At 63.7% G+C, this 25,181-nt stretch overlaps 7 non-coding genes across 7 annotated transcripts; all 7 read right to left on the bottom strand.

The window, feature by feature from the left end:
* Window positions 1–338: 338 nt before the first annotated feature.
* On the bottom strand, window positions 339–457 carry LOC142869067 (5S ribosomal RNA). Its single transcript, XR_012917869.1, has one exon. It is a non-coding gene; the product is annotated as a 5S ribosomal RNA (ribosomal RNA).
* Window positions 458–3,964: 3,507 nt separating this feature from the next.
* Window positions 3,965–4,083, bottom strand: LOC142869052 (5S ribosomal RNA). The gene has a single exon (XR_012917854.1). It is a non-coding gene; the product is annotated as a 5S ribosomal RNA (ribosomal RNA).
* A 3,505-nt stretch (window positions 4,084–7,588) lies between these two features.
* LOC142869066 (5S ribosomal RNA) lies at window positions 7,589–7,707 on the bottom strand. The gene has a single exon (XR_012917868.1). It is a non-coding gene; the product is annotated as a 5S ribosomal RNA (ribosomal RNA).
* A 3,506-nt stretch (window positions 7,708–11,213) lies between these two features.
* Window positions 11,214–11,332, bottom strand: LOC142869076 (5S ribosomal RNA). The gene has a single exon (XR_012917878.1). It is a non-coding gene; the product is annotated as a 5S ribosomal RNA (ribosomal RNA).
* Window positions 11,333–14,841: 3,509 nt separating this feature from the next.
* On the bottom strand, window positions 14,842–14,960 carry LOC142869075 (5S ribosomal RNA). The gene has a single exon (XR_012917877.1). It is a non-coding gene; the product is annotated as a 5S ribosomal RNA (ribosomal RNA).
* A 3,509-nt stretch (window positions 14,961–18,469) lies between these two features.
* On the bottom strand, window positions 18,470–18,588 carry LOC142869065 (5S ribosomal RNA). Its single transcript, XR_012917867.1, has one exon. It is a non-coding gene; the product is annotated as a 5S ribosomal RNA (ribosomal RNA).
* A 3,512-nt stretch (window positions 18,589–22,100) lies between these two features.
* LOC142869058 (5S ribosomal RNA) lies at window positions 22,101–22,219 on the bottom strand. The gene has a single exon (XR_012917860.1). It is a non-coding gene; the product is annotated as a 5S ribosomal RNA (ribosomal RNA).
* Window positions 22,220–25,181: the final 2,962 nt, after the last annotated feature.

Below are 25,181 nucleotides of genomic sequence, written 5' to 3'. Positions count from 1 at the left end.
AACGGGACGAGTTCTGGTCACATACTCCCTCAAAATGACATCCTGGCCTTCTTCTGGAACTCCCTCCCCTCTCAGACTCTCAAGGTTTCCTCCAGCGTGTCGGTTCCCACGGAGCAGACCTTTGGTCTGAGACCTGACAGTCCAGAAGCCACGCATGCTGCCGCGTGACGGCGGTGTCGCGGCTTGGGACAAGAGGAGGCCCCACGGTGCGGGCTGGGGCGCCAGGCACCGCGGCGGGCGCTGAGGGTGGGGGTGACCCCCGCCCCGGGCCGCCGCCTCGCTCCCAGAGAGGGGACAGAACAAGAGGCAAAACAAAAAAAAAAAAAAAAAAAAGAAGAAGCCTACGGCACCCGGTATTCCCAGGCGGTCTCCCATCCAAGTACTAACCAGGCCCGACCCTGCTTAGCTTCTGAGACCAGACGAGATCGGGCGCGTTCAGGGTGGTGTGGCCCTAGACGGCGGAGGGCGCCCCTGCCCCGCTCAAGAAGCCGAGCCTCTCTGCGCTTTCCCGCCGCCTCCTCCCGCCCCAGGCCCCGCGCCGGCGCTGACCCGCACCGGGCGGGCCTGTTGAGTTCACCGGCCGGGTCCGGCGGGCTCTGAGGGACGGGGGTGACAGGCGGGGTGGGGCGGGGCGGGCAGGGAGCGGCGGGCCGGGGTGGGGGGCTGTCTCTCTATACACACACACACACACACACACACTCACACTCACACTCACTCACTCACACTCACACAAGATGCGCCTCCACGGCTGGACTCGCCAAGGTGGAGACCTTCCAGCCCCCTTCCTCTCCTCGCCTGGCCCACCCCCAGCTCGTGGCCGCCCCCGCCGCCGCCGCCGATTGCGCACGCGCGGGTCGCCCGCCCTTTGACCCCAGGCAGGGGCCGCCCTCCCCGACAACCCCTTTCAGCTGCGCCCCCCACCCTGTGGGTGGGCTGCCGCCTATTCCCCCGGGCCCGGGCTGGGGCACAGCGCATGGGGGAGGGGAGCGAGTGTATGGGGCGTCTCTCTCTCTCTCTAGGGATGTGTCCCATGGGTGGGGTGGCGTGGTTAGTGGGGCGCTGAAGAAATCAGTCCCCTCCATCTCCTACCTCTGGAAAACGCCCAAGCCCTTGGAGAACTGCCGGCAACGCGACCGTGGGGGCCGGGACCCTCCTCTGTGTCCTCCTGTGGCCCAGTCCAAGGGGCCTGGGCCTGGCCGGGGCTGCATTGGACCCCGACCCCCCTGGCGTGTGGACTCGCTAAAAATCGGCGATTAGATATTGGATTCCAGCTTCATTGAGGTCATTTCACTAATGAGTGCACCGGAAAGAGTTTCCTAATCCATCTGTGAGGGTGGCAACTGAAAGAGAATTTTAAAGCTGACAGAATAGGCGAGGAAAGGCATAGGAGATTTCCACACCCAGTAAGGAAGCCTTTCCCGAAATGGAAGAAAGAAACGAGCAAACAGAGACACCGGTAGCCCGCCAGGATCAGAGTCTGCCCCCGAGAGAAAGTACCCTGACCAGGTTCACCCGTGGGTGGGTGGCGAGCTAGCGGCATTCAGAAGAGCGAGGCCCGCAGTCTGTGCAGAAGACACCTGCACTCGGGTGTGTGTGGCGGCGCGATTCCCAAGCAGCTCCAGATGTTAAGCCAAGGAGAAGCCAGGGAGTTCCCAACGCCCCAGGTGTCCTCAGCCCACGACTGGCTGCTGGGGGAATGCGAAGCCCGGCTCCTTGTCTCAGAGCGGGACAACCAGGAGGTGTGACGTACACCCCGGGGTTCCCAGGAGGATCAGGCTGAAGCTGGGACTTGGCCTGAAAGTGTCCCCTCGCACGGCCACCCCCTTCCCCTTCCTGCTCCTCTACTCCTGGTGCCCCTCCATCCAGGGGCCAGACCTTAAAGAGTCACCCGCAAGAGAATCCTGGTCCCAAAGGAGCCTTCTGGGGGACCCGTGCTGAGAGAGGTTGTGGGCATGGCCCGCTGGGGCTCTGCCCGACCCAGGGCTGAGAGATGCAACCCCCCAGCTCTGGGTCCCTGCAGGGGAAGCGTTGGCAAGCACAGGGCCAGTCCTCCAAAGGCCCAGGTGCAGGGAGCCCAGGCCAAGCAGCCTGTGGAAGAAGCCACCCCGGGAACACGACTGCAGGCCACGGCCCTTCCCACCTCCTCCTCCTCCTCCTCCTCCTGCTCCTCCACCCCCCCCCCCGACCTCCCACCCCCACCCCCGACATGGCGCAGGGCTCAGAGACACCTCAGACACTTGCTACCCAAAGTGCAAAGGGCATCAGTTGCTCCTCCAAACCCCCCCCCCGCCCAGCAGACCGCGTTGTCCAGCCAGCCCCCGGGCCTCCCTGGGGTGCCCAGCACAAAAGTGCAGACAACCACCGGACCCTCAATCTCAGTTTTCGGATGTTTTTGCCACTCTAAGGACCCGCAGGCCAGCTGGGCCTTCTGGCAGGACAGAGAGCCCCGGAATCCGACGTGGAGAGCTGGGTGTACGTCCCCACGAGGAGGCGGTCCCCACCTCCGCGGCTCTCCCCTTGCGGGGGGGGAAAAGCAGCCACGGGGCCTCAGAGAAGACACCAGGCTGGGCGCCCGCCCCACAGTGGGGGCACGTCCCCCGCAGGCCACTTAGCGACGGCCGCCGGCCGGCGGACGGTTGGGTGGCGCGAGACGCTGCGGCCGCCCTGCTACCGGGTTCCTGGGAGGGCGTCCTGGAACCAGCGTCCACACCAAGCCCTTGGAAGGCCCAGGCGACGGAGGAGCCCCGTCAGGCAGGGGCCGAGGACGGTGACGGCCCGGGCGGGGAGGAGCGTGTCAGGCAGGGGCAGAGGACGGTGACAGGTGACAGGCCGGGCGGGAAGGAGTCAGTCAGGCAGGGGCCGAGGAGGAGACGGGGCTGGGTAAGGGTTAGGGTTAGAGTCAGGGCACAAGTCACAATCGCAAAGACCTGGAAGCGACCCGAGTGCCCATCGACCCACGAGTGCGTAAATGAAATGTGGCGCGTGGACACCACGGAGTGCTATTCAGCTAGGAGGAGCAGCGGTGAGAGGGCACCTCTCGTGGTTCTCCTGGCCAGAGCTGGAACCCGTTCCAGTAAGCCAGGTAGCCCAAGAATGGACACACGAGCACCACGTGCTCGCGCTCACCAGCAAATGGGTACGAACCGACGGACACCCAAGTGGACACAGAGGAATCACCTTCATCGGGTGGGTGTCGGGCGGGTGGGGGGAGGGGATGGGCATACACCTCCATTAGGAATGGGGTGGGTGCGCACCGACTGGGGGATGGGCGCACTTGAGGCTCTGACCCGAGGGGGGAGGCTGGGAGAGGGCAACGTACCCGACCTTAACATTGGTACCCCCACAATACGCTGGAACAACATCAGAGGTTAATGAATAAGAACACAGGGGGGAGGGGGGCACGGGCAACACATGTCACCTTAATACTTGGACTCCCATCATCTGCTTGAAAAGAGAGAGAAAAGAAAATGCAATCATAGAGATAAGAGACACTTTTTAAACATAATGAATCCGAAGAGAAAAGTAAAAGGAGGCCTGTGGGGCAGGTCTGGGTGTGACTCCGGATCCCCCAACATCAGGTGCCACCACCAAAGATTCCTACGTGTAGCCCATAGAACCCCAAAAGCAACGGGACGAGTTCTGGTCACATACTCCCTCAAAATGACATCCTGGCCTTCTTCTGGAACTCCCTCCCCTCTCAGACTCTCAAGGTTTCCTCCAGCGTGTCGGTTCCCACGGAGCAGACCTTTGGTCTGAGACCTGACAGTCCAGAAGCCACGCATGCTGCCGCGTGACGGCGGTGTCGCGGCTTGGGACAAGAGGAGGCCCCACGGTGCGGGCTGGGGCGCCAGGCACCGCGGCGGGCGCTGAGGGTGGGGGTGACCCCCGCCCCGGGCCGCCGCCTCGCTCCCAGAGAGGGGACAGAACAAGAGGCAAAACAAAAAAAAAAAAAAAAAAAAAAAGAAGCCTACGGCACCCGGTATTCCCAGGCGGTCTCCCATCCAAGTACTAACCAGGCCCGACCCTGCTTAGCTTCCGAGACCAGACGAGATCGGGCGCGTTCAGGGTGGTGTGGCCCTAGACGGCGGAGGGCGCCCCTGCCCCGCTCAAGAAGCCGAGCCTCTCTGCGCTTTCCCGCCGCCTCCTCCCGCCCCAGGCCCCGCGCCAGCGCTGACCCGCACCGGGCGGGCCTGTTGAGTTCACCGGCCGGGTCCGGCGGGCTCCGAGGGACGGGGGTGACAGGCGGGGTGGGGCGGGGCGGGCAGGGAGCGGCGGGCCGGGGTGGGGGGCTGTCTCTCTATACACACACACACACACACACACACACTCACACTCACACTCACTCACTCACACTCACACAAGATGCGCCTCCACGGCTGGACTCGCCAAGGTGGAGACCTTCCAGCCCCCTTCCTCTCCTCGCCTGGCCCACCCCCAGCTCGTGGCCGCCCCCGCCGCCGCCGCCGATTGCGCACGCGCGGGTCGCCCGCCCTTTGACCCCAGGCAGGGGCCGCCCTCCCCGACAACCCCTTTCAGCTGCGCCCCCCACCCTGTGGGTGGGCTGCCGCCTATTCCCCCGGGCCCGGGCTGGGGCACAGCGCATGGGGGAGGGGAGCGAGTGTATGGGGCGTCTCTCTCTCTCTCTAGGGATGTGTCCCATGGGTGGGGTGGCGTGGTTAGTGGGGCGCTGAAGAAATCAGTCCCCTCCATCTCCTACCTCTGGAAAACGCCCAAGCCCTTGGAGAACTGCCGGCAACGCGACCGTGGGGGCCGGGACCCTCCTCTGTGTCCTCCTGTGGCCCAGTCCAAGGGGCCTGGGCCTGGCCGGGGCTGCATTGGACCCCGACCCCCCTGGCGTGTGGACTCGCTAAAAATCGGCGATTAGATATTGGATTCCAGCTTCATTGAGGTCATTTCACTAATGAGTGCACCGGAAAGAGTTTCCTAATCCATCTGTGAGGGTGGCAACTGAAAGAGAATTTTAAAGCTGACAGAATAGGCGAGGAAAGGCATAGGAGATTTCCACACCCAGTAAGGAAGCCTTTCCCGAAATGGAAGAAAGAAACGAGCAAACAGAGACACCGGTAGCCCGCCAGGATCAGAGTCTGCCCCCGAGAGAAAGTACCCTGACCAGGTTCACCCGTGGGTGGGTGGCGAGCTAGCGGCATTCAGAAGAGCGAGGCCCGCAGTCTGTGCAGAAGACACCTGCACTCGGGTGTGTGTGGCGGCGCGATTCCCAAGCAGCTCCAGATGTTAAGCCAAGGAGAAGCCAGGGAGTTCCCAACGCCCCAGGTGTCCTCAGCCCACGACTGGCTGCTGGGGGAATGCGAAGCCCGGCTCCTTGTCTCAGAGCGGGACAACCAGGAGGTGTGACGTACACCCCGGGGTTCCCAGGAGGATCAGGCTGAAGCTGGGACTTGGCCTGAAAGTGTCCCCTCGCACGGCCACCCCCTTCCCCTTCCTGCTCCTCTACTCCTGGTGCCCCTCCATCCAGGGGCCAGACCTTAAAGAGTCACCCGCAAGAGAATCCTGGTCCCAAAGGAGCCTTCTGGGGGACCCGTGCTGAGAGAGGTTGTGGGCATGGCCCGCTGGGGCTCTGCCCGACCCAGGGCTGAGAGATGCAACCTCCCAGCTCTGGGTCCCTGCAGGGGAAGCGTTGGCAAGCACAGGGCCAGTCCTCCAAAGGCCCAGGTGCAGGGAGCCCAGGCCAAGCAGCCTGTGGAAGAAGCCACCCCGGGAACACGACTGCAGGCCACGGCCCTTCCCACCTCCTCCTCCTCCTCCTCCTCCTGCTCCTCCACCCCCCCCGACCTCCCACCCCCACCCCCGACATGGCGCAGGGCTCAGAGACACCTCAGACACTTGCTACCCAAAGTGCAAAGGGCATCAGTTGCTCCTCCAAACCCCCCCCCGCCCAGCAGACCGCGTTGTCCAGCCAGCCCCCGGGCCTCCCTGGGGTGCCCAGCACAAAAGTGCAGACAACCACCGGACCCTCAATCTCAGTTTTCGGATGTTTTTGCCACTCTAAGGACCCGCAGGCCATCTGGGCCTTCTGGCAGGACAGAGAGCCCCGGAATCCGACGTGGAGAGCTGGGTGTACGTCCCCACGAGGAGGCGGTCCCCACCTCCGCGGCTCTCCCCTTGCGGGGGGGGAAAAGCAGCCACGGGGCCTCAGAGAAGACACCAGGCTGGGCGCCCGCCCCACAGTGGGGGCACGTCCCCCGCAGGCCACTTAGCGACGGCCGCCGGCCGGCGGACGGTTGGGTGGCGCGAGACGCTGCGGCCGCCCTGCTACCGGGTTCCTGGGAGGGCGTCCTGGAACCAGCGTCCACACCAAGCCCTTGGAAGGCCCAGGCGACGGAGGAGCCCCGTCAGGCAGGGGCCGAGGACGGTGACGGCCCGGGCGGGGAGGAGCGTGTCAGGCAGGGGCAGAGGACGGTGACAGGTGACAGGCCGGGCGGGAAGGAGTCAGTCAGGCAGGGGCCGAGGAGGAGACGGGGCTGGGTAAGGGTTAGGGTTAGAGTCAGGGCACAAGTCACAATCGCAAAGACCTGGAAGCGACCCGAGTGCCCATCGACCCACGAGTGCGTAAATGAAATGTGGCGCGTGGACACCACGGAGTGCTATTCAGCTAGGAGGAGCAGCGGTGAGAGGGCACCTCTCGTGGTTCTCCTGGCCAGAGCTGGAACCCGTTCCAGTAAGCCAGGTAGCCCAAGAATGGACACACGAGCACCACGTGCTCGCGCTCACCAGCAAATGGGTACGAACCGACGGACACCCAAGTGGACACAGAGGAATCACCTTCATCGGGTGGGTGTCGGGCGGGTGGGGGGAGGGGATGGGCATACACCTCCATTAGGAATGGGGTGGGTGCGCACCGACTGGGGGATGGGCGCACTTGAGGCTCTGACCCGAGGGGGGAGGCTGGGAGAGGGCAACGTACCCGACCTTAACATTGGTACCCCCACAATACGCTGGAACAACATCAGAGGTTAATGAATAAGAACACAGGGGGGAGGGGGGCACGGGCAACACATGTCACCTTAATACTTGGACTCCCATCATCTGCTTGAAAAGAGAGAGAAAAGAAAATACAATCATAGAGATAAGAGACACTTTTTAAACATAATGAATCCGAAGAGAAAAGTAAAAGGAGGCCTGTGGGGCAGGTCTGGGTGTGACTCCGGATCCCCCAACATCAGGTGCCACCACCAAAGATTCCTACGTGTAGCCCATAGAACCCCAAAAGCAACGGGACGAGTTCTGGTCACATACTCCCTCAAAATGACATCCTGGCCTTCTTCTGGAACTCCCTCCCCTCTCAGACTCTCAAGGTTTCCTCCAGCGTGTCGGTTCCCACGGAGCAGACCTTTGGTCTGAGACCTGACAGTCCAGAAGCCACGCATGCTGCCACGTGACGGCGGTGTCGCGGCTTGGGACAAGAGGAGGCCCCACGGTGCGGGCTGGGGCGCCAGGCACCGCGGCGGGCGCTGAGGGTGGGGGTGACCCCCGCCCCGGGCCGCCGCCTCGCTCCCAGAGAGGGGACAGAACAAGAGGCAAAACAAAAAAAAAAAAAAAAAAAAGAAGAAGCCTACGGCACCCGGTATTCCCAGGCGGTCTCCCATCCAAGTACTAACCAGGCCCGACCCTGCTTAGCTTCTGAGACCAGACGAGATCGGGCGCGTTCAGGGTGGTGTGGCCCTAGACGGCGGAGGGCGCCCCTGCCCCGCTCAAGAAGCCGAGCCTCTCTGCGCTTTCCCGCCGCCTCCTCCCGCCCCAGGCCCCGCGCCGGCGCTGACCCGCACCGGGCGGGCCTGTTGAGTTCACCGGCCGGGTCCGGCGGGCTCTGAGGGACGGGGGTGACAGGCGGGGTGGGGCGGGGCGGGCAGGGAGCGGCGGGCCGGGGTGGGGGGCTGTCTCTCTATACACACACACACACACACACACACTCACACTCACACTCACTCACTCACACTCACACAAGATGCGCCTCCACGGCTGGACTCGCCAAGGTGGAGACCTTCCAGCCCCCTTCCTCTCCTCGCCTGGCCCACCCCCAGCTCGTGGCCGCCCCCGCCGCCGCCGCCGATTGCGCACGCGCGGGTCGCCCGCCCTTTGACCCCAGGCAGGGGCCGCCCTCCCCGACAACCCCTTTCAGCTGCGCCCCCCACCCTGTGGGTGGGCTGCCGCCTATTCCCCCGGGCCCGGGCTGGGGCACAGCGCATGGGGGAGGGGAGCGAGTGTATGGGGCGTCTCTCTCTCTCTCTAGGGATGTGTCCCATGGGTGGGGTGGCGTGGTTAGTGGGGCGCTGAAGAAATCAGTCCCCTCCATCTCCTACCTCTGGAAAACGCCCAAGCCCTTGGAGAACTGCCGGCAACGCGACCGTGGGGGCCGGGACCCTCCTCTGTGTCCTCCTGTGGCCCAGTCCAAGGGGCCTGGGCCTGGCCGGGGCTGCATTGGACCCCGACCCCCCTGGCGTGTGGACTCGCTAAAAATCGGCGATTAGATATTGGATTCCAGCTTCATTGAGGTCATTTCACTAATGAGTGCACCGGAAAGAGTTTCCTAATCCATCTGTGAGGGTGGCAACTGAAAGAGAATTTTAAAGCTGACAGAATAGGCGAGGAAAGGCATAGGAGATTTCCACACCCAGTAAGGAAGCCTTTCCCGAAATGGAAGAAAGAAACGAGCAAACAGAGACACCGGTAGCCCGCCAGGATCAGAGTCTGCCCCCGAGAGAAAGTACCCTGACCAGGTTCACCCGTGGGTGGGTGGCGAGCTAGCGGCATTCAGAAGAGCGAGGCCCGCAGTCTGTGCAGAAGACACCTGCACTCGGGTGTGTGTGGCGGCGCGATTCCCAAGCAGCTCCAGATGTTAAGCCAAGGAGAAGCCAGGGAGTTCCCAACGCCCCAGGTGTCCTCAGCCCACGACTGGCTGCTGGGGGAATGCGAAGCCCGGCTCCTTGTCTCAGAGCGGGACAACCAGGAGGTGTGACGTACACCCCGGGGTTCCCAGGAGGATCAGGCTGAAGCTGGGACTTGGCCTGAAAGTGTCCCCTCGCACGGCCACCCCCTTCCCCTTCCTGCTCCTCTACTCCTGGTGCCCCTCCATCCAGGGGCCAGACCTTAAAGAGTCACCCGCAAGAGAATCCTGGTCCCAAAGGAGCCTTCTGGGGGACCCGTGCTGAGAGAGGTTGTGGGCATGGCCCGCTGGGGCTCTGCCCGACCCAGGGCTGAGAGATGCAACCTCCCAGCTCTGGGTCCCTGCAGGGGAAGCGTTGGCAAGCACAGGGCCAGTCCTCCAAAGGCCCAGGTGCAGGGAGCCCAGGCCAAGCAGCCTGTGGAAGAAGCCACCCCGGGAACACGACTGCAGGCCACGGCCCTTCCCACCTCCTCCTCCTCCTCCTCCTCCTGCTCCTCCACCCCCCCCCCGACCTCCCACCCCCACCCCCGACATGGCGCAGGGCTCAGAGACACCTCAGACACTTGCTACCCAAAGTGCAAAGGGCATCAGTTGCTCCTCCAAACCCCCCCCCCGCCCAGCAGACCGCGTTGTCCAGCCAGCCCCCGGGCCTCCCTGGGGTGCCCAGCACAAAAGTGCAGACAACCACCGGACCCTCAATCTCAGTTTTCGGATGTTTTTGCCACTCTAAGGACCCGCAGGCCAGCTGGGCCTTCTGGCAGGACAGAGAGCCCCGGAATCCGACGTGGAGAGCTGGGTGTACGTCCCCACGAGGAGGCGGTCCCCACCTCCGCGGCTCTCCCCTTGCGGGGGGGGAAAAGCAGCCACGGGGCCTCAGAGAAGACACCAGGCTGGGCGCCCGCCCCACAGTGGGGGCACGTCCCCCGCAGGCCACTTAGCGACGGCCGCCGGCCGGCGGACGGTTGGGTGGCGCGAGACGCTGCGGCCGCCCTGCTACCGGGTTCCTGGGAGGGCGTCCTGGAACCAGCGTCCACACCAAGCCCTTGGAAGGCCCAGGCGACGGAGGAGCCCCGTCAGGCAGGGGCTGAGGACGGTGACGGCCCGGGCGGGGAGGAGCGTGTCAGGCAGGGGCAGAGGACGGTGACAGGTGACAGGCCGGGCGGGAAGGAGTCAGTCAGGCAGGGGCCGAGGAGGAGACGGGGCTGGGTAAGGGTTAGGGTTAGAGTCAGGGCACAAGTCACAATCGCAAAGACCTGGAAGCGACCCGAGTGCCCATCGACCCACGAGTGCGTAAATGAAATGTGGCGCGTGGACACCACGGAGTGCTATTCAGCTAGGAGGAGCAGCGGTGAGAGGGCACCTCTCGTGGTTCTCCTGGCCAGAGCTGGAACCCGTTCCAGTAAGCCAGGTAGCCCAAGAATGGACACACGAGCACCACGTGCTCGCGCTCACCAGCAAATGGGTACGAACCGACGGACACCCAAGTGGACACAGAGGAATCACCTTCATCGGGTGGGTGTCGGGCGGGTGGGGGGAGGGGATGGGCATACACCTCCATTAGGAATGGGGTGGGTGCGCACCGACTGGGGGATGGGCGCACTTGAGGCTCTGACCCGAGGGGGGAGGCTGGGAGAGGGCAACGTACCCGACCTTAACATTGGTACCCCCACAATACGCTGGAACAACATCAGAGGTTAATGAATAAGAACACAGGGGGGAGGGGGGCACGGGCAACACATGTCACCTTAATACTTGGACTCCCATCATCTGCTTGAAAAGAGAGAGAAAAGAAAATGCAATCATAGAGATAAGAGACACTTTTTAAACATAATGAATCCGAAGAGAAAAGTAAAAGGAGGCCTGTGGGGCAGGTCTGGGTGTGACTCCGGATCCCCCAACATCAGGTGCCACCACCAAAGATTCCTACGTGTAGCCCATAGAACCCCAAAAGCAACGGGACGAGTTCTGGTCACATACTCCCTCAAAATGACATCCTGGCCTTCTTCTGGAACTCCCTCCCCTCTCAGACTCTCAAGGTTTCCTCCAGCGTGTCGGTTCCCACGGAGCAGACCTTTGGTCTGAGACCTGACAGTCCAGAAGCCACGCATGCTGCCGCGTGACGGCGGTGTCGCGGCTTGGGACAAGAGGAGGCCCCACGGTGCGGGCTGGGGCGCCAGGCACCGCGGCGGGCGCTGAGGGTGGGGGTGACCCCCGCCCCGGGCCGCCGCCTCGCTCCCAGAGAGGGGACAGAACAAGAGGCAAAACAAAAAAAAAAAAAAAAAAAAAAAGAAGCCTACGGCACCCGGTATTCCCAGGCGGTCTCCCATCCAAGTACTAACCAGGCCCGACCCTGCTTAGCTTCCGAGACCAGACGAGATCGGGCGCGTTCAGGGTGGTGTGGCCCTAGACGGCGGAGGGCGCCCCTGCCCCGCTCAAGAAGCCGAGCCTCTCTGCGCTTCCCCGCCGCCTCCTCCCGCCCCAGGCCCCGCGCCGGCGCTGACCCGCACCGGGCGGGCCTGTTGAGTTCACCGGCCGGGTCCGGCGGGCTCCGAGGGACGGGGGTGACAGGCGGGGCGGGGCGGGGCGGGCAGGGAGCGGCGGGCCGGGGTGGGGGGCTGTCTCTCTATACACACACACACACACACACACACACTCACACTCACACTCACTCACTCACACTCACACAAGATGCGCCTCCACGGCTGGACTCGCCAAGGTGGAGACCTTCCAGCCCCCTTCCTCTCCTCGCCTGGCCCACCCCCAGCTCGTGGCCGCCCCCGCCGCCGCCGCCGATTGCGCACGCGCGGGTCGCCCGCCCTTTGACCCCAGGCAGGGGCCGCCCTCCCCGACAACCCCTTTCAGCTGCGCCCCCCACCCTGTGGGTGGGCTGCCGCCTATTCCCCCGGGCCCGGGCTGGGGCACAGCGCATGGGGGAGGGGAGCGAGTGTATGGGGCGTCTCTCTCTCTCTCTAGGGATGTGTCCCATGGGTGGGGTGGCGTGGTTAGTGGGGCGCTGAAGAAATCAGTCCCCTCCATCTCCTACCTCTGGAAAACGCCCAAGCCCTTGGAGAACTGCCGGCAACGCGACCGTGGGGGCCGGGACCCTCCTCTGTGTCCTCCTGTGGCCCAGTCCAAGGGGCCTGGGCCTGGCCGGGGCTGCATTGGACCCCGACCCCCCTGGCGTGTGGACTCGCTAAAAATCGGCGATTAGATATTGGATTCCAGCTTCATTGAGGTCATTTCACTAATGAGTGCACCGGAAAGAGTTTCCTAATCCATCTGTGAGGGTGGCAACTGAAAGAGAATTTTAAAGCTGACAGAATAGGCGAGGAAAGGCATAGGAGATTTCCACACCCAGTAAGGAAGCCTTTCCCGAAATGGAAGAAAGAAACGAGCAAACAGAGACACCGGTAGCCCGCCAGGATCAGAGTCTGCCCCCGAGAGAAAGTACCCTGACCAGGTTCACCCGTGGGTGGGTGGCGAGCTAGCGGCATTCAGAAGAGCGAGGCCCGCAGTCTGTGCAGAAGACACCTGCACTCGGGTGTGTGTGGCGGCGCGATTCCCAAGCAGCTCCAGATGTTAAGCCAAGGAGAAGCCAGGGAGTTCCCAACGCCCCAGGTGTCCTCAGCCCACGACTGGCTGCTGGGGGAATGCGAAGCCCGGCTCCTTGTCTCAGAGCGGGACAACCAGGAGGTGTGACGTACACCCCGGGGTTCCCAGGAGGATCAGGCTGAAGCTGGGACTTGGCCTGAAAGTGTCCCCTCGCACGGCCACCCCCTTCCCCTTCCTGCTCCTCTACTCCTGGTGCCCCTCCATCCAGGGGCCAGACCTTAAAGAGTCACCCGCAAGAGAATCCTGGTCCCAAAGGAGCCTTCTGGGGGACCCGTGCTGAGAGAGGTTGTGGGCATGGCCCGCTGGGGCTCTGCCCGACCCAGGGCTGAGAGATGCAACCTCCCAGCTCTGGGTCCCTGCAGGGGAAGCGTTGGCAAGCACAGGGCCAGTCCTCCAAAGGCCCAGGTGCAGGGAGCCCAGGCCAAGCAGCCTGTGGAAGAAGCCACCCCGGGAACACGACTGCAGGCCACGGCCCTTCCCACCTCCTCCTCCTCCTCCTCCTCCTGCTCCTCCACCCCCCCCCCCGACCTCCCACCCCCACCCCCGACATGGCGCAGGGCTCAGAGACACCTCAGACACTTGCTACCCAAAGTGCAAAGGGCATCAGTTGCTCCTCCAAACCCCCCCCCGCCCAGCAGACCGCGTTGTCCAGCCAGCCCCCGGGCCTCCCTGGGGTGCCCAGCACAAAAGTGCAGACAACCACCGGACCCTCAATCTCAGTTTTCGGATGTTTTTGCCACTCTAAGGACCCGCAGGCCAGCTGGGCCTTCTGGCAGGACAGAGAGCCCCGGAATCCGACGTGGAGAGCTGGGTGTACGTCCCCACGAGGAGGCGGTCCCCACCTCCGCGGCTCTCCCCTTGCGGGGGGGGGAAAAGCAGCCACGGGGCCTCAGAGAAGACACCAGGCTGGGCGCCCGCCCCACAGTGGGGGCACGTCCCCCGCAGGCCACTTAGCGACGGCCGCCGGCCGGCGGACGGTTGGGTGGCGCGAGACGCTGCGGCCGCCCTGCTACCGGGTTCCTGGGAGGGCGTCCTGGAACCAGCGTCCACACCAAGCCCTTGGAAGGCCCAGGCGACGGAGGAGCCCCGTCAGGCAGGGGCCGAGGACGGTGACGGCCCGGGCGGGGAGGAGCGTGTCAGGCAGGGGCAGAGGACGGTGACAGGTGACAGGCCGGGCGGGAAGGAGTCAGTCAGGCAGGGGCCGAGGAGGAGACGGGGCTGGGTAAGGGTTAGGGTTAGAGTCAGGGCACAAGTCACAATCGCAAAGACCTGGAAGCGACCCGAGTGCCCATCGACCCACGAGTGCGTAAATGAAATGTGGCGCGTGGACACCACGGAGTGCTATTCAGCTAGGAGGAGCAGCGGTGAGAGGGCACCTCTCGTGGTTCTCCTGGCCAGAGCTGGAACCCGTTCCAGTAAGCCAGGTAGCCCAAGAATGGACACACGAGCACCACGTGCTCGCGCTCACCAGCAAATGGGTACGAACCGACGGACACCCAAGTGGACACAGAGGAATCACCTTCATCGGGTGGGTGTCGGGCGGGTGGGGGGAGGGGATGGGCATACACCTCCATTAGGAATGGGGTGGGTGCGCACCGACTGGGGGATGGGCGCACTTGAGGCTCTGACCCGAGGGGGGAGGCTGGGAGAGGGCAACGTACCCGACCTTAACATTGGTACCCCCACAATACGCTGGAACAACATCAGAGGTTAATGAATAAGAACACAGGGGGGAGGGGGGCACGGGCAACACATGTCACCTTAATACTTGGACTCCCATCATCTGCTTGAAAAGAGAGAGAAAAGAAAATGCAATCATAGAGATAAGAGACACTTTTTAAACATAATGAATCCGAAGAGAAAAGTAAAAGGAGGCCTGTGGGGCAGGTCTGGGTGTGACTCCGGATCCCCCAACATCAGGTGCCACCACCAAAGATTCCTACGTGTAGCCCATAGAACCCCAAAAGCAACGGGACGAGTTCTGGTCACATACTCCCTCAAAATGACATCCTGGCCTTCTTCTGGAACTCCCTCCCCTCTCAGACTCTCAAGGTTTCCTCCAGCGTGTCGGTTCCCACGGAGCAGACCTTTGGTCTGAGACCTGACAGTCCAGAAGCCACGCATGCTGCCGCGTGACGGCGGTGTCGCGGCTTGGGACAAGAGGAGGCCCCACGGTGCGGGCTGGGGCGCCAGGCACCGCGGCGGGCGCTGAGGGTGGGGGTGACCCCCGCCCCGGGCCGCCTCCTCGCTCCCAGAGAGGGGACAGAACAAGAGGCAAAACAAAAAAAAAAAAAAAAAAAAAAAGAAGCCTACGGCACCCGGTATTCCCAGGCGGTCTCCCATCCAAGTACTAACCAGGCCCGACCCTGCTTAGCTTCCGAGACCAGACGAGATCGGGCGCGTTCAGGGTGGTGTGGCCCTAGACGGCAGAGGGCGCCCCTGCCCCGCTCAAGAAGCCGAGCCTCTCTGCGCTTTCCCGCCGCCTCCTCCCGCCCCAGGCCCCGCGCCGGCGCTGACCCGCACCGGGCGGGCCTGTTGAGTTCACCGGCCGGGTCCGGCGGGCTCCGAGGGACGGGGGTGACAGGCGGGGTGGGGCGGGGCGGGCAGGGAGCGGCGGGCCGGGGTGGGGGGCTGTCTCTCTATACACACACACACACACACACACACACTCACACTCACACTCACTCACTCACACTCACACAAGATGCGCCTCCACGGCTGGACTCGCCAAGGTGGAGACCTTCCAGCCCCCTTCCTCTCCTCGCCTGGCCCACCCCCAGCTCGTGGCCGCCCCCGCCGCCGCCGCCGCCGATTGCGCACGCGCGGGTCGCCCGCCCTTTGACCCCAGGCAGGGGCCGCCCTCCCCGACAACCCCTTTCAGCTGCGCCCCCCACCCTGTGGGTGGGCTGCCGCCTATTCCCCCGGGCCCGGGCTGGGGCACAGCGCATGGGGGAGGGGAGCGAGTGTATGGGGCGTCTCTCTCTCTCTCTAGGGATGTGTCCCATGGGTGGGGTGGCGTGGTTAGTGGGGCGCTGAAGAAATCAGTCCCCTCCATCTCCTACCTCTGGAAAACGCCCAAGCCCTTGGAGAACTGCCGGCAACGCGACCGTGGGGGCCGGGACCCTCCTCTGTGTCCTCCTGTGGCCCAGTCCAAGGGGCCTGGGCCTGGCCGGGGCTGCATTGGACCCCGACCCCCCTGGCGTGTGGACTCGCTAAAAATCGGCGATTAGATATTGGATTCCAGCTTCATTGAGGTCATTTCACTAATGAGTGCACCGGAAAGAGTTTCCTAATCCATCTGTGAGGGTGGCAACTGAAAGAGAATTTTAAAGCTGACAGAATAGGCGAGGAAAGGCATAGGAGATTTCCACACCCAGTAAGGAAGCCTTTCCCGAAATGGAAGAAAGAAACGAGCAAACAGAGACACCGGTAGCCCGCCAGGATCAGAGTCTGCCCCCGAGAGAAAGTACCCTGACCAGGTTCACCCGTGGGTGGGTGGCGAGCTAGCGGCATTCAGAAGAGCGAGGCCCGCAGTCTGTGCAGAAGACACCTGCACTCGGGTGTGTGTGGCGGCACGATTCCCAAGCAGCTCCAGATGTTAAGCCAAGGAGAAGCCAGGGAGTTCCCAACGCCCCAGGTGTCCTCAGCCCACGACTGGCTGCTGGGGGAATGCGAAGCCCGGCTCCTTGTCTCAGAGCGGGACAACCAGGAGGTGTGACGTACACCCCGGGGTTCCCAGGAGGATCAGGCTGAAGCTGGGACTTGGCCTGAAAGTGTCCCCTCGCACGGCCACCCCCTTCCCCTTCCTGCTCCTCTACTCCTGGTGCCCCTCCATCCAGGGGCCAGACCTTAAAGAGTCACCCGCAAGAGAATCCTGGTCCCAAAGGAGCCTTCTGGGGGACCCGTGCTGAGAGAGGTTGTGGGCATGGCCCGCTGGGGCTCTGCCCGACCCAGGGCTGAGAGATGCAACCTCCCAGCTCTGGGTCCCTGCAGGGGAAGCGTTGGCAAGCACAGGGCCAGTCCTCCAAAGGCCCAGGTGCAGGGAGCCCAGGCCAAGCAGCCTGTGGAAGAAGCCACCCCGGGAACACGACTGCAGGCCACGGCCCTTCCCACCTCCTCCTCCTCCTCCTCCTCCTGCTCCTCCACCCCCCCCCGACCTCCCACCCCCACCCCCGACATGGCGCAGGGCTCAGAGACACCTCAGACACTTGCTACCCAAAGTGCAAAGGGCATCAGTTGCTCCTCCAAACCCCCCCCCGCCCAGCAGACCGCGTTGTCCAGCCAGCCCCCGGGCCTCCCTGGGGTGCCCAGCACAAAAGTGCAGACAACCACCGGACCCTCAATCTCAGTTTTCGGATGTTTTTGCCACTCTAAGGACCCGCAGGCCATCTGGGCCTTCTGGCAGGACAGAGAGCCCCGGAATCCGACGTGGAGAGCTGGGTGTACGTCCCCACGAGGAGGCGGTCCCCACCTCCGCGGCTCTCCCCTTGCGGGGGGGGAAAAGCAGCCACGGGGCCTCAGAGAAGACACCAGGCTGGGCGCCCGCCCCACAGTGGGGGCACGTCCCCCGCAGGCCACTTAGCGACGGCCGCCGGCCGGCGGACGGTTGGGTGGCGCGAGACGCTGCGGCCGCCCTGCTACCGGGTTCCTGGGAGGGCGTCCTGGAACCAGCGTCCACACCAAGCCCTTGGAAGGCCCAGGCGACGGAGGAGCCCCGTCAGGCAGGGGCCGAGGACGGTGACGGCCCGGGCGGGGAGGAGCGTGTCAGGCAGGGGCAGAGGACGGTGACAGGTGACAGGCCGGGCGGGAAGGAGTCAGTCAGGCAGGGGCCGAGGAGGAGACGGGGCTGGGTAAGGGTTAGGGTTAGAGTCAGGGCACAAGTCACAATCGCAAAGACCTGGAAGCGACCCGAGTGCCCATCGACCCACGAGTGCGTAAATGAAATGTGGCGCGTGGACACCACGGAGTGCTATTCAGCTAGGAGGAGCAGCGGTGAGAGGGCACCTCTCGTGGTTCTCCTGGCCAGAGCTGGAACCCGTTCCAGTAAGCCAGGTAGCCCAAGAATGGACACACGAGCACCACGTGCTCGCGCTCACCAGCAAATGGGTACGAACCGACGGACACCCAAGTGGACACAGAGGAATCACCTTCATCGGGTGGGTGTCGGGCGGGTGGGGGGAGGGGATGGGCATACACCTCCATTAGGAATGGGGTGGGTGCGCACCGACTGGGGGATGGGCGCACTTGAGGCTCTGACCCGAGGGGGGAGGCTGGGAGAGGGCAACGTACCCGACCTTAACATTGGTACCCCCACAATACGCTGGAACAACATCAGAGGTTAATGAATAAGAACACAGGGGGGAGGGGGGCACGGGCAACACATGTCACCTTAATACTTGGACTCCCATCATCTGCTTGAAAAGAGAGAGAAAAGAAAATACAATCATAGAGATAAGAGACACTTTTTAAACATAATGAATCCGAAGAGAAAAGTAAAAGGAGGCCTGTGGGGCAGGTCTGGGTGTGACTCCGGATCCCCCAACATCAGGTGCCACCACCAAAGATTCCTACGTGTAGCCCATAGAACCCCAAAAGCAACGGGACGAGTTCTGGTCACATACTCCCTCAAAATGACATCCTGGCCTTCTTCTGGAACTCCCTCCCCTCTCAGACTCTCAAGGTTTCCTCCAGCGTGTCGGTTCCCACGGAGCAGACCTTTGGTCTGAGACCTGACAGTCCAGAAGCCACGCATGCTGCCACGTGACGGCGGTGTCGCGGCTTGGGACAAGAGGAGGCCCCACGGTGCGGGCTGGGGCGCCAGGCACCGCGGCGGGCGCTGAGGGTGGGGGTGACCCCCGCCCCGGGCCGCCGCCTCGCTCCCAGAGAGGGGACAGAACAAGAGGCAAAACAAAAAAAAAAAAAAAAAAAAGAAGAAGCCTACGGCACCCGGTATTCCCAGGCGGTCTCCCATCCAAGTACTAACCAGGCCCGACCCTGCTTAGCTTCTGAGACCAGACGAGATCGGGCGCGTTCAGGGTGGTGTGGCCCTAGACGGCGGAGGGCGCCCCTGCCCCGCTCAAGAAGCCGAGCCTCTCTGCGCTTTCCCGCCGCCTCCTCCCGCCCCAGGCCCCGCGCCGGCGCTGACCCGCACCGGGCGGGCCTGTTGAGTTCACCGGCCGGGTCCGGCGGGCTCTGAGGGACGGGGGTGACAGGCGGGGTGGGGCGGGGCGGGCAGGGAGCGGCGGGCCGGGGTGGGGGGCTGTCTCTCTATACACACACACACACACACACACACACTCACACTCACACTCACTCACTCACACTCACACAAGATGCGCCTCCACGGCTGGACTCGCCAAGGTGGAGACCTTCCAGCCCCCTTCCTCTCCTCGCCTGGCCCACCCCCAGCTCGTGGCCGCCCCCGCCGCCGCCGCCGATTGCGCACGCGCGGGTCGCCCGCCCTTTGACCCCAGGCAGGGGCCGCCCTCCCCGACAACCCCTTTCAGCTGCGCCCCCCACCCTGTGGGTGGGCTGCCGCCTATTCCCCCGGGCCCGGGCTGGGGCACAGCGCATGGGGGAGGGGAGCGAGTGTATGGGGCGTCTCTCTCTCTCTCTAGGGATGTGTCCCATGGGTGGGGTGGCGTGGTTAGTGGGGCGCTGAAGAAATCAGTCCCCTCCATCTCCTACCTCTGGAAAACGCCCAAGCCCTTGGAGAACTGCCGGCAACGCGACCGTGGGGGCCGGGACCCTCCTCTGTGTCCTCCTGTGGCCCAGTCCAAGGGGCCTGGGCCTGGCCGGGGCTGCATTGGACCCCGACCCCCCTGGCGTGTGGACTCGCTAAAAATCGGCGATTAGATATTGGATTCCAGCTTCATTGAGGTCATTTCACTAATGAGTGCACCGGAAAGAGTTTCCTAATCCATCTGTGAGGGTGGCAACTGAAAGAGAATTTTAAAGCTGACAGAATAGGCGAGGAAAGGCATAGGAGATTTCCACACCCAGTAAGGAAGCCTTTCCCGAAATGGAAGAAAGAAACGAGCAAACAGAGACACCGGTAGCCCGCCAGGATCAGAGTCTGCCCCCGAGAGAAAGTACCCTGACCAGGTTCACCCGTGGGTGGGTGGCGAGCTAGCGGCATTCAGAAGAGCGAGGCCCGCAGTCTGTGCAGAAGACACCTGCACTCGGGTGTGTGTGGCGGCGCGATTCCCAAGCAGCTCCAGATGTTAAGCCAAGGAGAAGCCAGGGAGTTCCCAACGCCCCAGGTGTCCTCAGCCCACGACTGGCTGCTGGGGGAATGCGAAGCCCGGCTCCTTGTCTCAGAGCGGGACAACCAGGAGGTGTGACGTACACCCCGGGGTTCCCAGGAGGATCAGGCTGAAGCTGGGACTTGGCCTGAAAGTGTCCCCTCGCACGGCCACCCCCTTCCCCTTCCTGCTCCTCTACTCCTGGTGCCCCTCCATCCAGGGGCCAGACCTTAAAGAGTCACCCGCAAGAGAATCCTGGTCCCAAAGGAGCCTTCTGGGGGACCCGTGCTGAGAGAGGTTGTGGGCATGGCCCGCTGGGGCTCTGCCCGACCCAGGGCTGAGAGATGCAACCCCCCAGCTCTGGGTCCCTGCAGGGGAAGCGTTGGCAAGCACAGGGCCAGTCCTCCAAAGGCCCAGGTGCAGGGAGCCCAGGCCAAGCAGCCTGTGGAAGAAGCCACCCCGGGAACACGACTGCAGGCCACGGCCCTTCCCACCTCCTCCTCCTCCTCCTCCTCCTGCTCCTCCACCCCCCCCCCCCCCGACCTCCCACCCCCACCCCCGACATGGCGCAGGGCTCAGAGACACCTCAGACACTTGCTACCCAAAGTGCAAAGGGCATCAGTTGCTCCTCCAAACCCCCCCCCCGCCCAGCAGACCGCGTTGTCCAGCCAGCCCCCGGGCCTCCCTGGGGTGCCCAGCACAAAAGTGCAGACAACCACCGGACCCTCAATCTCAGTTTTCGGATGTTTTTGCCACTCTAAGGACCCGCAGGCCAGCTGGGCCTTCTGGCAGGACAGAGAGCCCCGGAATCCGACGTGGAGAGCTGGGTGTACGTCCCCACGAGGAGGCGGTCCCCACCTCCGCGGCTCTCCCCTTGCGGGGGGGGAAAAGCAGCCACGGGGCCTCAGAGAAGACACCAGGCTGGGCGCCCGCCCCACAGTGGGGGCACGTCCCCCGCAGGCCACTTAGCGACGGCCGCCGGCCGGCGGACGGTTGGGTGGCGCGAGACGCTGCGGCCGCCCTGCTACCGGGTTCCTGGGAGGGCGTCCTGGAACCAGCGTCCACACCAAGCCCTTGGAAGGCCCAGGCGACGGAGGAGCCCCGTCAGGCAGGGGCCGAGGACGGTGACGGCCCGGGCGGGGAGGAGCGTGTCAGGCAGGGGCAGAGGACGGTGACAGGTGACAGGCCGGGCGGGAAGGAGTCAGTCAGGCAGGGGCCGAGGAGGAGACGGGGCTGGGTAAGGGTTAGGGTTAGAGTCAGGGCACAAGTCACAATCGCAAAGACCTGGAAGCGACCCGAGTGCCCATCGACCCACGAGTGCGTAAATGAAATGTGGCGCGTGGACACCACGGAGTGCTATTCAGCTAGGAGGAGCAGCGGTGAGAGGGCACCTCTCGTGGTTCTCCTGGCCAGAGCTGGAACCCGTTCCAGTAAGCCAGGTAGCCCAAGAATGGACACACGAGCACCACGTGCTCGCGCTCACCAGCAAATGGGTACGAACCGACGGACACCCAAGTGGACACAGAGGAATCACCTTCATCGGGTGGGTGTCGGGCGGGTGGGGGGAGGGGATGGGCATACACCTCCATTAGGAATGGGGTGGGTGCGCACCGACTGGGGGATGGGCGCACTTGAGGCTCTGACCCGAGGGGGGAGGCTGGGAGAGGGCAACGTACCCGACCTTAACATTGGTACCCCCACAATACGCTGGAACAACATCAGAGGTTAATGAATAAGAACACAGGGGGGAGGGGGGCACGGGCAACACATGTCACCTTAATACTTGGACTCCCATCATCTGCTTGAAAAGAGAGAGAAAAGAAAATGCAATCATAGAGATAAGAGACACTTTTTAAACATAATGAATCCGAAGAGAAAAGTAAAAGGAGGCCTGTGGGGCAGGTCTGGGTGTGACTCCGGATCCCCCAACATCAGGTGCCACCACCAAAGATTCCTACGTGTAGCCCATAGAACCCCAAAAGCAACGGGACGAGTTCTGGTCACATACTCCCTCAAAATGACATCCTGGCCTTCTTCTGGAACTCCCTCCCCTCTCAGACTCTCAAGGTTTCCTCCAGCGTGTCGGTTCCCACGGAGCAGACCTTTGGTCTGAGACCTGACAGTCCAGAAGCCACGCATGCTGCCGCGTGACGGCGGTGTCGCGGCTTGGGACAAGAGGAGGCCCCACGGTGCGGGCTGGGGCGCCAGGCACCGCGGCGGGCGCTGAGGGTGGGGGTGACCCCCGCCCCGGGCCGCCGCCTCGCTCCCAGAGAGGGGACAGAACAAGAGGCAAAAAAAAAAAAAAAAAAAAAAAAAAAAGAAGCCTACGGCACCCGGTATTCCCAGGCGGTCTCCCATCCAAGTACTAACCAGGCCCGACCCTGCTTAGCTTCCGAGACCAGACAAGATCGGGCGCGTTCAGGGTGGTGTGGCCCTAGACGGCGGAGGGCGCCCCTGCCCCGCTCAAGAAGCCGAGCCTCTCTGCGCTTTCCCGCCGCCTCCTCCCGCCCCAGGCCCCGCGCCAGCGCTGACCCGCACCGGGCGGGCCTGTTGAGTTCACCGGCCGGGTCCGGCGGGCTCCGAGGGACGGGGGTGACAGGCGGGGTGGGGCGGGGCGGGCAGGGAGCGGCGGGCCGGGGTGGGGGGCTGTCTCTCTATACACACACACACACACACACACACACTCACACTCACACTCACTCACTCACACTCACACAAGATGCGCCTCCACGGCTGGACTCGCCAAGGTGGAGACCTTCCAGCCCCCTTCCTCTCCTCGCCTGGCCCACCCCCAGCTCGTGGCCGCCCCCGCCGCCGCCGCCGATTGCGCACGCGCGGGTCGCCCGCCCTTTGACCCCAGGCAGGGGCCGCCCTCCCCGACAACCCCTTTCAGCTGCGCCCCCCACCCTGTGGGTGGGCTGCCGCCTATTCCCCCGGGCCCGGGCTGGGGCACAGCGCATGGGGGAGGGGAGCGAGTGTATGGGGCGTCTCTCTCTCTCTCTAGGGATGTGTCCCATGGGTGGGGTGGCGTGGTTAGTGGGGCGCTGAAGAAATCAGTCCCCTCCATCTCCTACCTCTGGAAAACGCCCAAGCCCTTGGAGAACTGCCGGCAACGCGACCGTGGGGGCCGGGACCCTCCTCTGTGTCCTCCTGTGGCCCAGTCCAAGGGGCCTGGGCCTGGCCGGGGCTGCATTGGACCCCGACCCCCCTGGCGTGTGGACTCGCTAAAAATCGGCGATTAGATATTGGATTCCAGCTTCATTGAGGTCATTTCACTAATGAGTGCACCGGAAAGAGTTTCCTAATCCATCTGTGAGGGTGGCAACTGAAAGAGAATTTTAAAGCTGACAGAATAGGCGAGGAAAGGCATAGGAGATTTCCACACCCAGTAAGGAAGCCTTTCCCGAAATGGAAGAAAGAAACGAGCAAACAGAGACACCGGTAGCCCGCCAGGATCAGAGTCTGCCCCCGAGAGAAAGTACCCTGACCAGGTTCACCCGTGGGTGGGTGGCGAGCTAGCGGCATTCAGAAGAGCGAGGCCCGCAGTCTGTGCAGAAGACACCTGCACTCGGGTGTGTGTGGCGGCACGATTCCCAAGCAGCTCCAGATGTTAAGCCAAGGAGAAGCCAGGGAGTTCCCAACGCCCCAGGTGTCCTCAGCCCACGACTGGCTGCTGGGGGAATGCGAAGCCCGGCTCCTTGTCTCAGAGCGGGACAACCAGGAGGTGTGACGTACACCCCGGGGTTCCCAGGAGGATCAGGCTGAAGCTGGGACTTGGCCTGAAAGTGTCCCCTCGCACGGCCACCCCCTTCCCCTTCCTGCTCCTCTACTCCTGGTGCCCCTCCATCCAGGGGCCAGACCTTAAAGAGTCACCCGCAAGAGAATCCTGGTCCCAAAGGAGCCTTCTGGGGGACCCGTGCTGAGAGAGGTTGTGGGCATGGCCCGCTGGGGCTCTGCCCGACCCAGGGCTGAGAGATGCAACCTCCCAGCTCTGGGTCCCTGCAGGGGAAGCGTTGGCAAGCACAGGGCCAGTCCTCCAAAGGCCCAGGTGCAGGGAGCCCAGGCCAAGCAGCCTGTGGAAGAAGCCACCCCGGGAACACGACTGCAGGCCACGGCCCTTCCCACCTCCTCCTCCTCCTCCTCCTCCTGCTCCTCCACCCCCCCCGACCTCCCACCCCCACCCCCGACATGGCGCAGGGCTCAGAGACACCTCAGACACTTGCTACCCAAAGTGCAAAGGGCATCAGTTGCTCCTCCAAACCCCCCCCCGCCCAGCAGACCGCGTTGTCCAGCCAGCCCCCGGGCCTCCCTGGGGTGCCCAGCACAAAAGTGCAGACAACCACCGGACCCTCAATCTCAGTTTTCGGATGTTTTTGCCACTCTAAGGACCCGCAGGCCATCTGGGCCTTCTGGCAGGACAGAGAGCCCCGGAATCCGACGTGGAGAGCTGGGTGTACGTCCCCACGAGGAGGCGGTCCCCACCTCCGCGGCTCTCCCCTTGCGGGGGGGGAAAAGCAGCCACGGGGCCTCAGAGAAGACACCAGGCTGGGCGCCCGCCCCACAGTGGGGGCACGTCCCCCGCAGGCCACTTAGCGACGGCCGCCGGCCGGCGGACGGTTGGGTGGCGCGAGACGCTGCGGCCGCCCTGCTACCGGGTTCCTGGGAGGGCGTCCTGGAACCAGCGTCCACACCAAGCCCTTGGAAGGCCCAGGCGACGGAGGAGCCCCGTCAGGCAGGGGCCGAGGACGGTGACGGCCCGGGCGGGGAGGAGCGTGTCAGGCAGGGGCAGAGGACGGTGACAGGTGACAGGCCGGGCGGGAAGGAGTCAGTCAGGCAGGGGCCGAGGAGGAGACGGGGCTGGGTAAGGGTTAGGGTTAGAGTCAGGGCACAAGTCACAATCGCAAAGACCTGGAAGCGACCCGAGTGCCCATCGACCCACGAGTGCGTAAATGAAATGTGGCGCGTGGACACCACGGAGTGCTATTCAGCTAGGAGGAGCAGCGGTGAGAGGGCACCTCTCGTGGTTCTCCTGGCCAGAGCTGGAACCCGTTCCAGTAAGCCAGGTAGCCCAAGAATGGACACACGAGCACCACGTGCTCGCGCTCACCAGCAAATGGGTACGAACCGACGGACACCCAAGTGGACACAGAGGAATCACCTTCATCGGGTGGGTGTCGGGCGGGTGGGGGGAGGGGATGGGCATACACCTCCATTAGGAATGGGGTGGGTGCGCACCGACTGGGGGATGGGCGCACTTGAGGCTCTGACCCGAGGGGGGAGGCTGGGAGAGGGCAACGTACCCGACCTTAACATTGGTACCCCCACAATACGCTGGAACAACATCAGAGGTTAATGAATAAGAACACAGGGGGGAGGGGGGCACGGGCAACACATGTCACCTT

This window comes from Microcebus murinus, unplaced genomic scaffold (assembly GCF_040939455.1).
Source record: "Microcebus murinus isolate Inina unplaced genomic scaffold, M.murinus_Inina_mat1.0 scaf054_hap2_Mmur4.0, whole genome shotgun sequence".
NCBI lineage: Eukaryota > Metazoa > Chordata > Mammalia > Primates > Cheirogaleidae > Microcebus > Microcebus murinus.
Note: the sequence above shows the minus strand (reverse complement) of the source record. Positions and strands in the feature narration are given on the sequence as shown.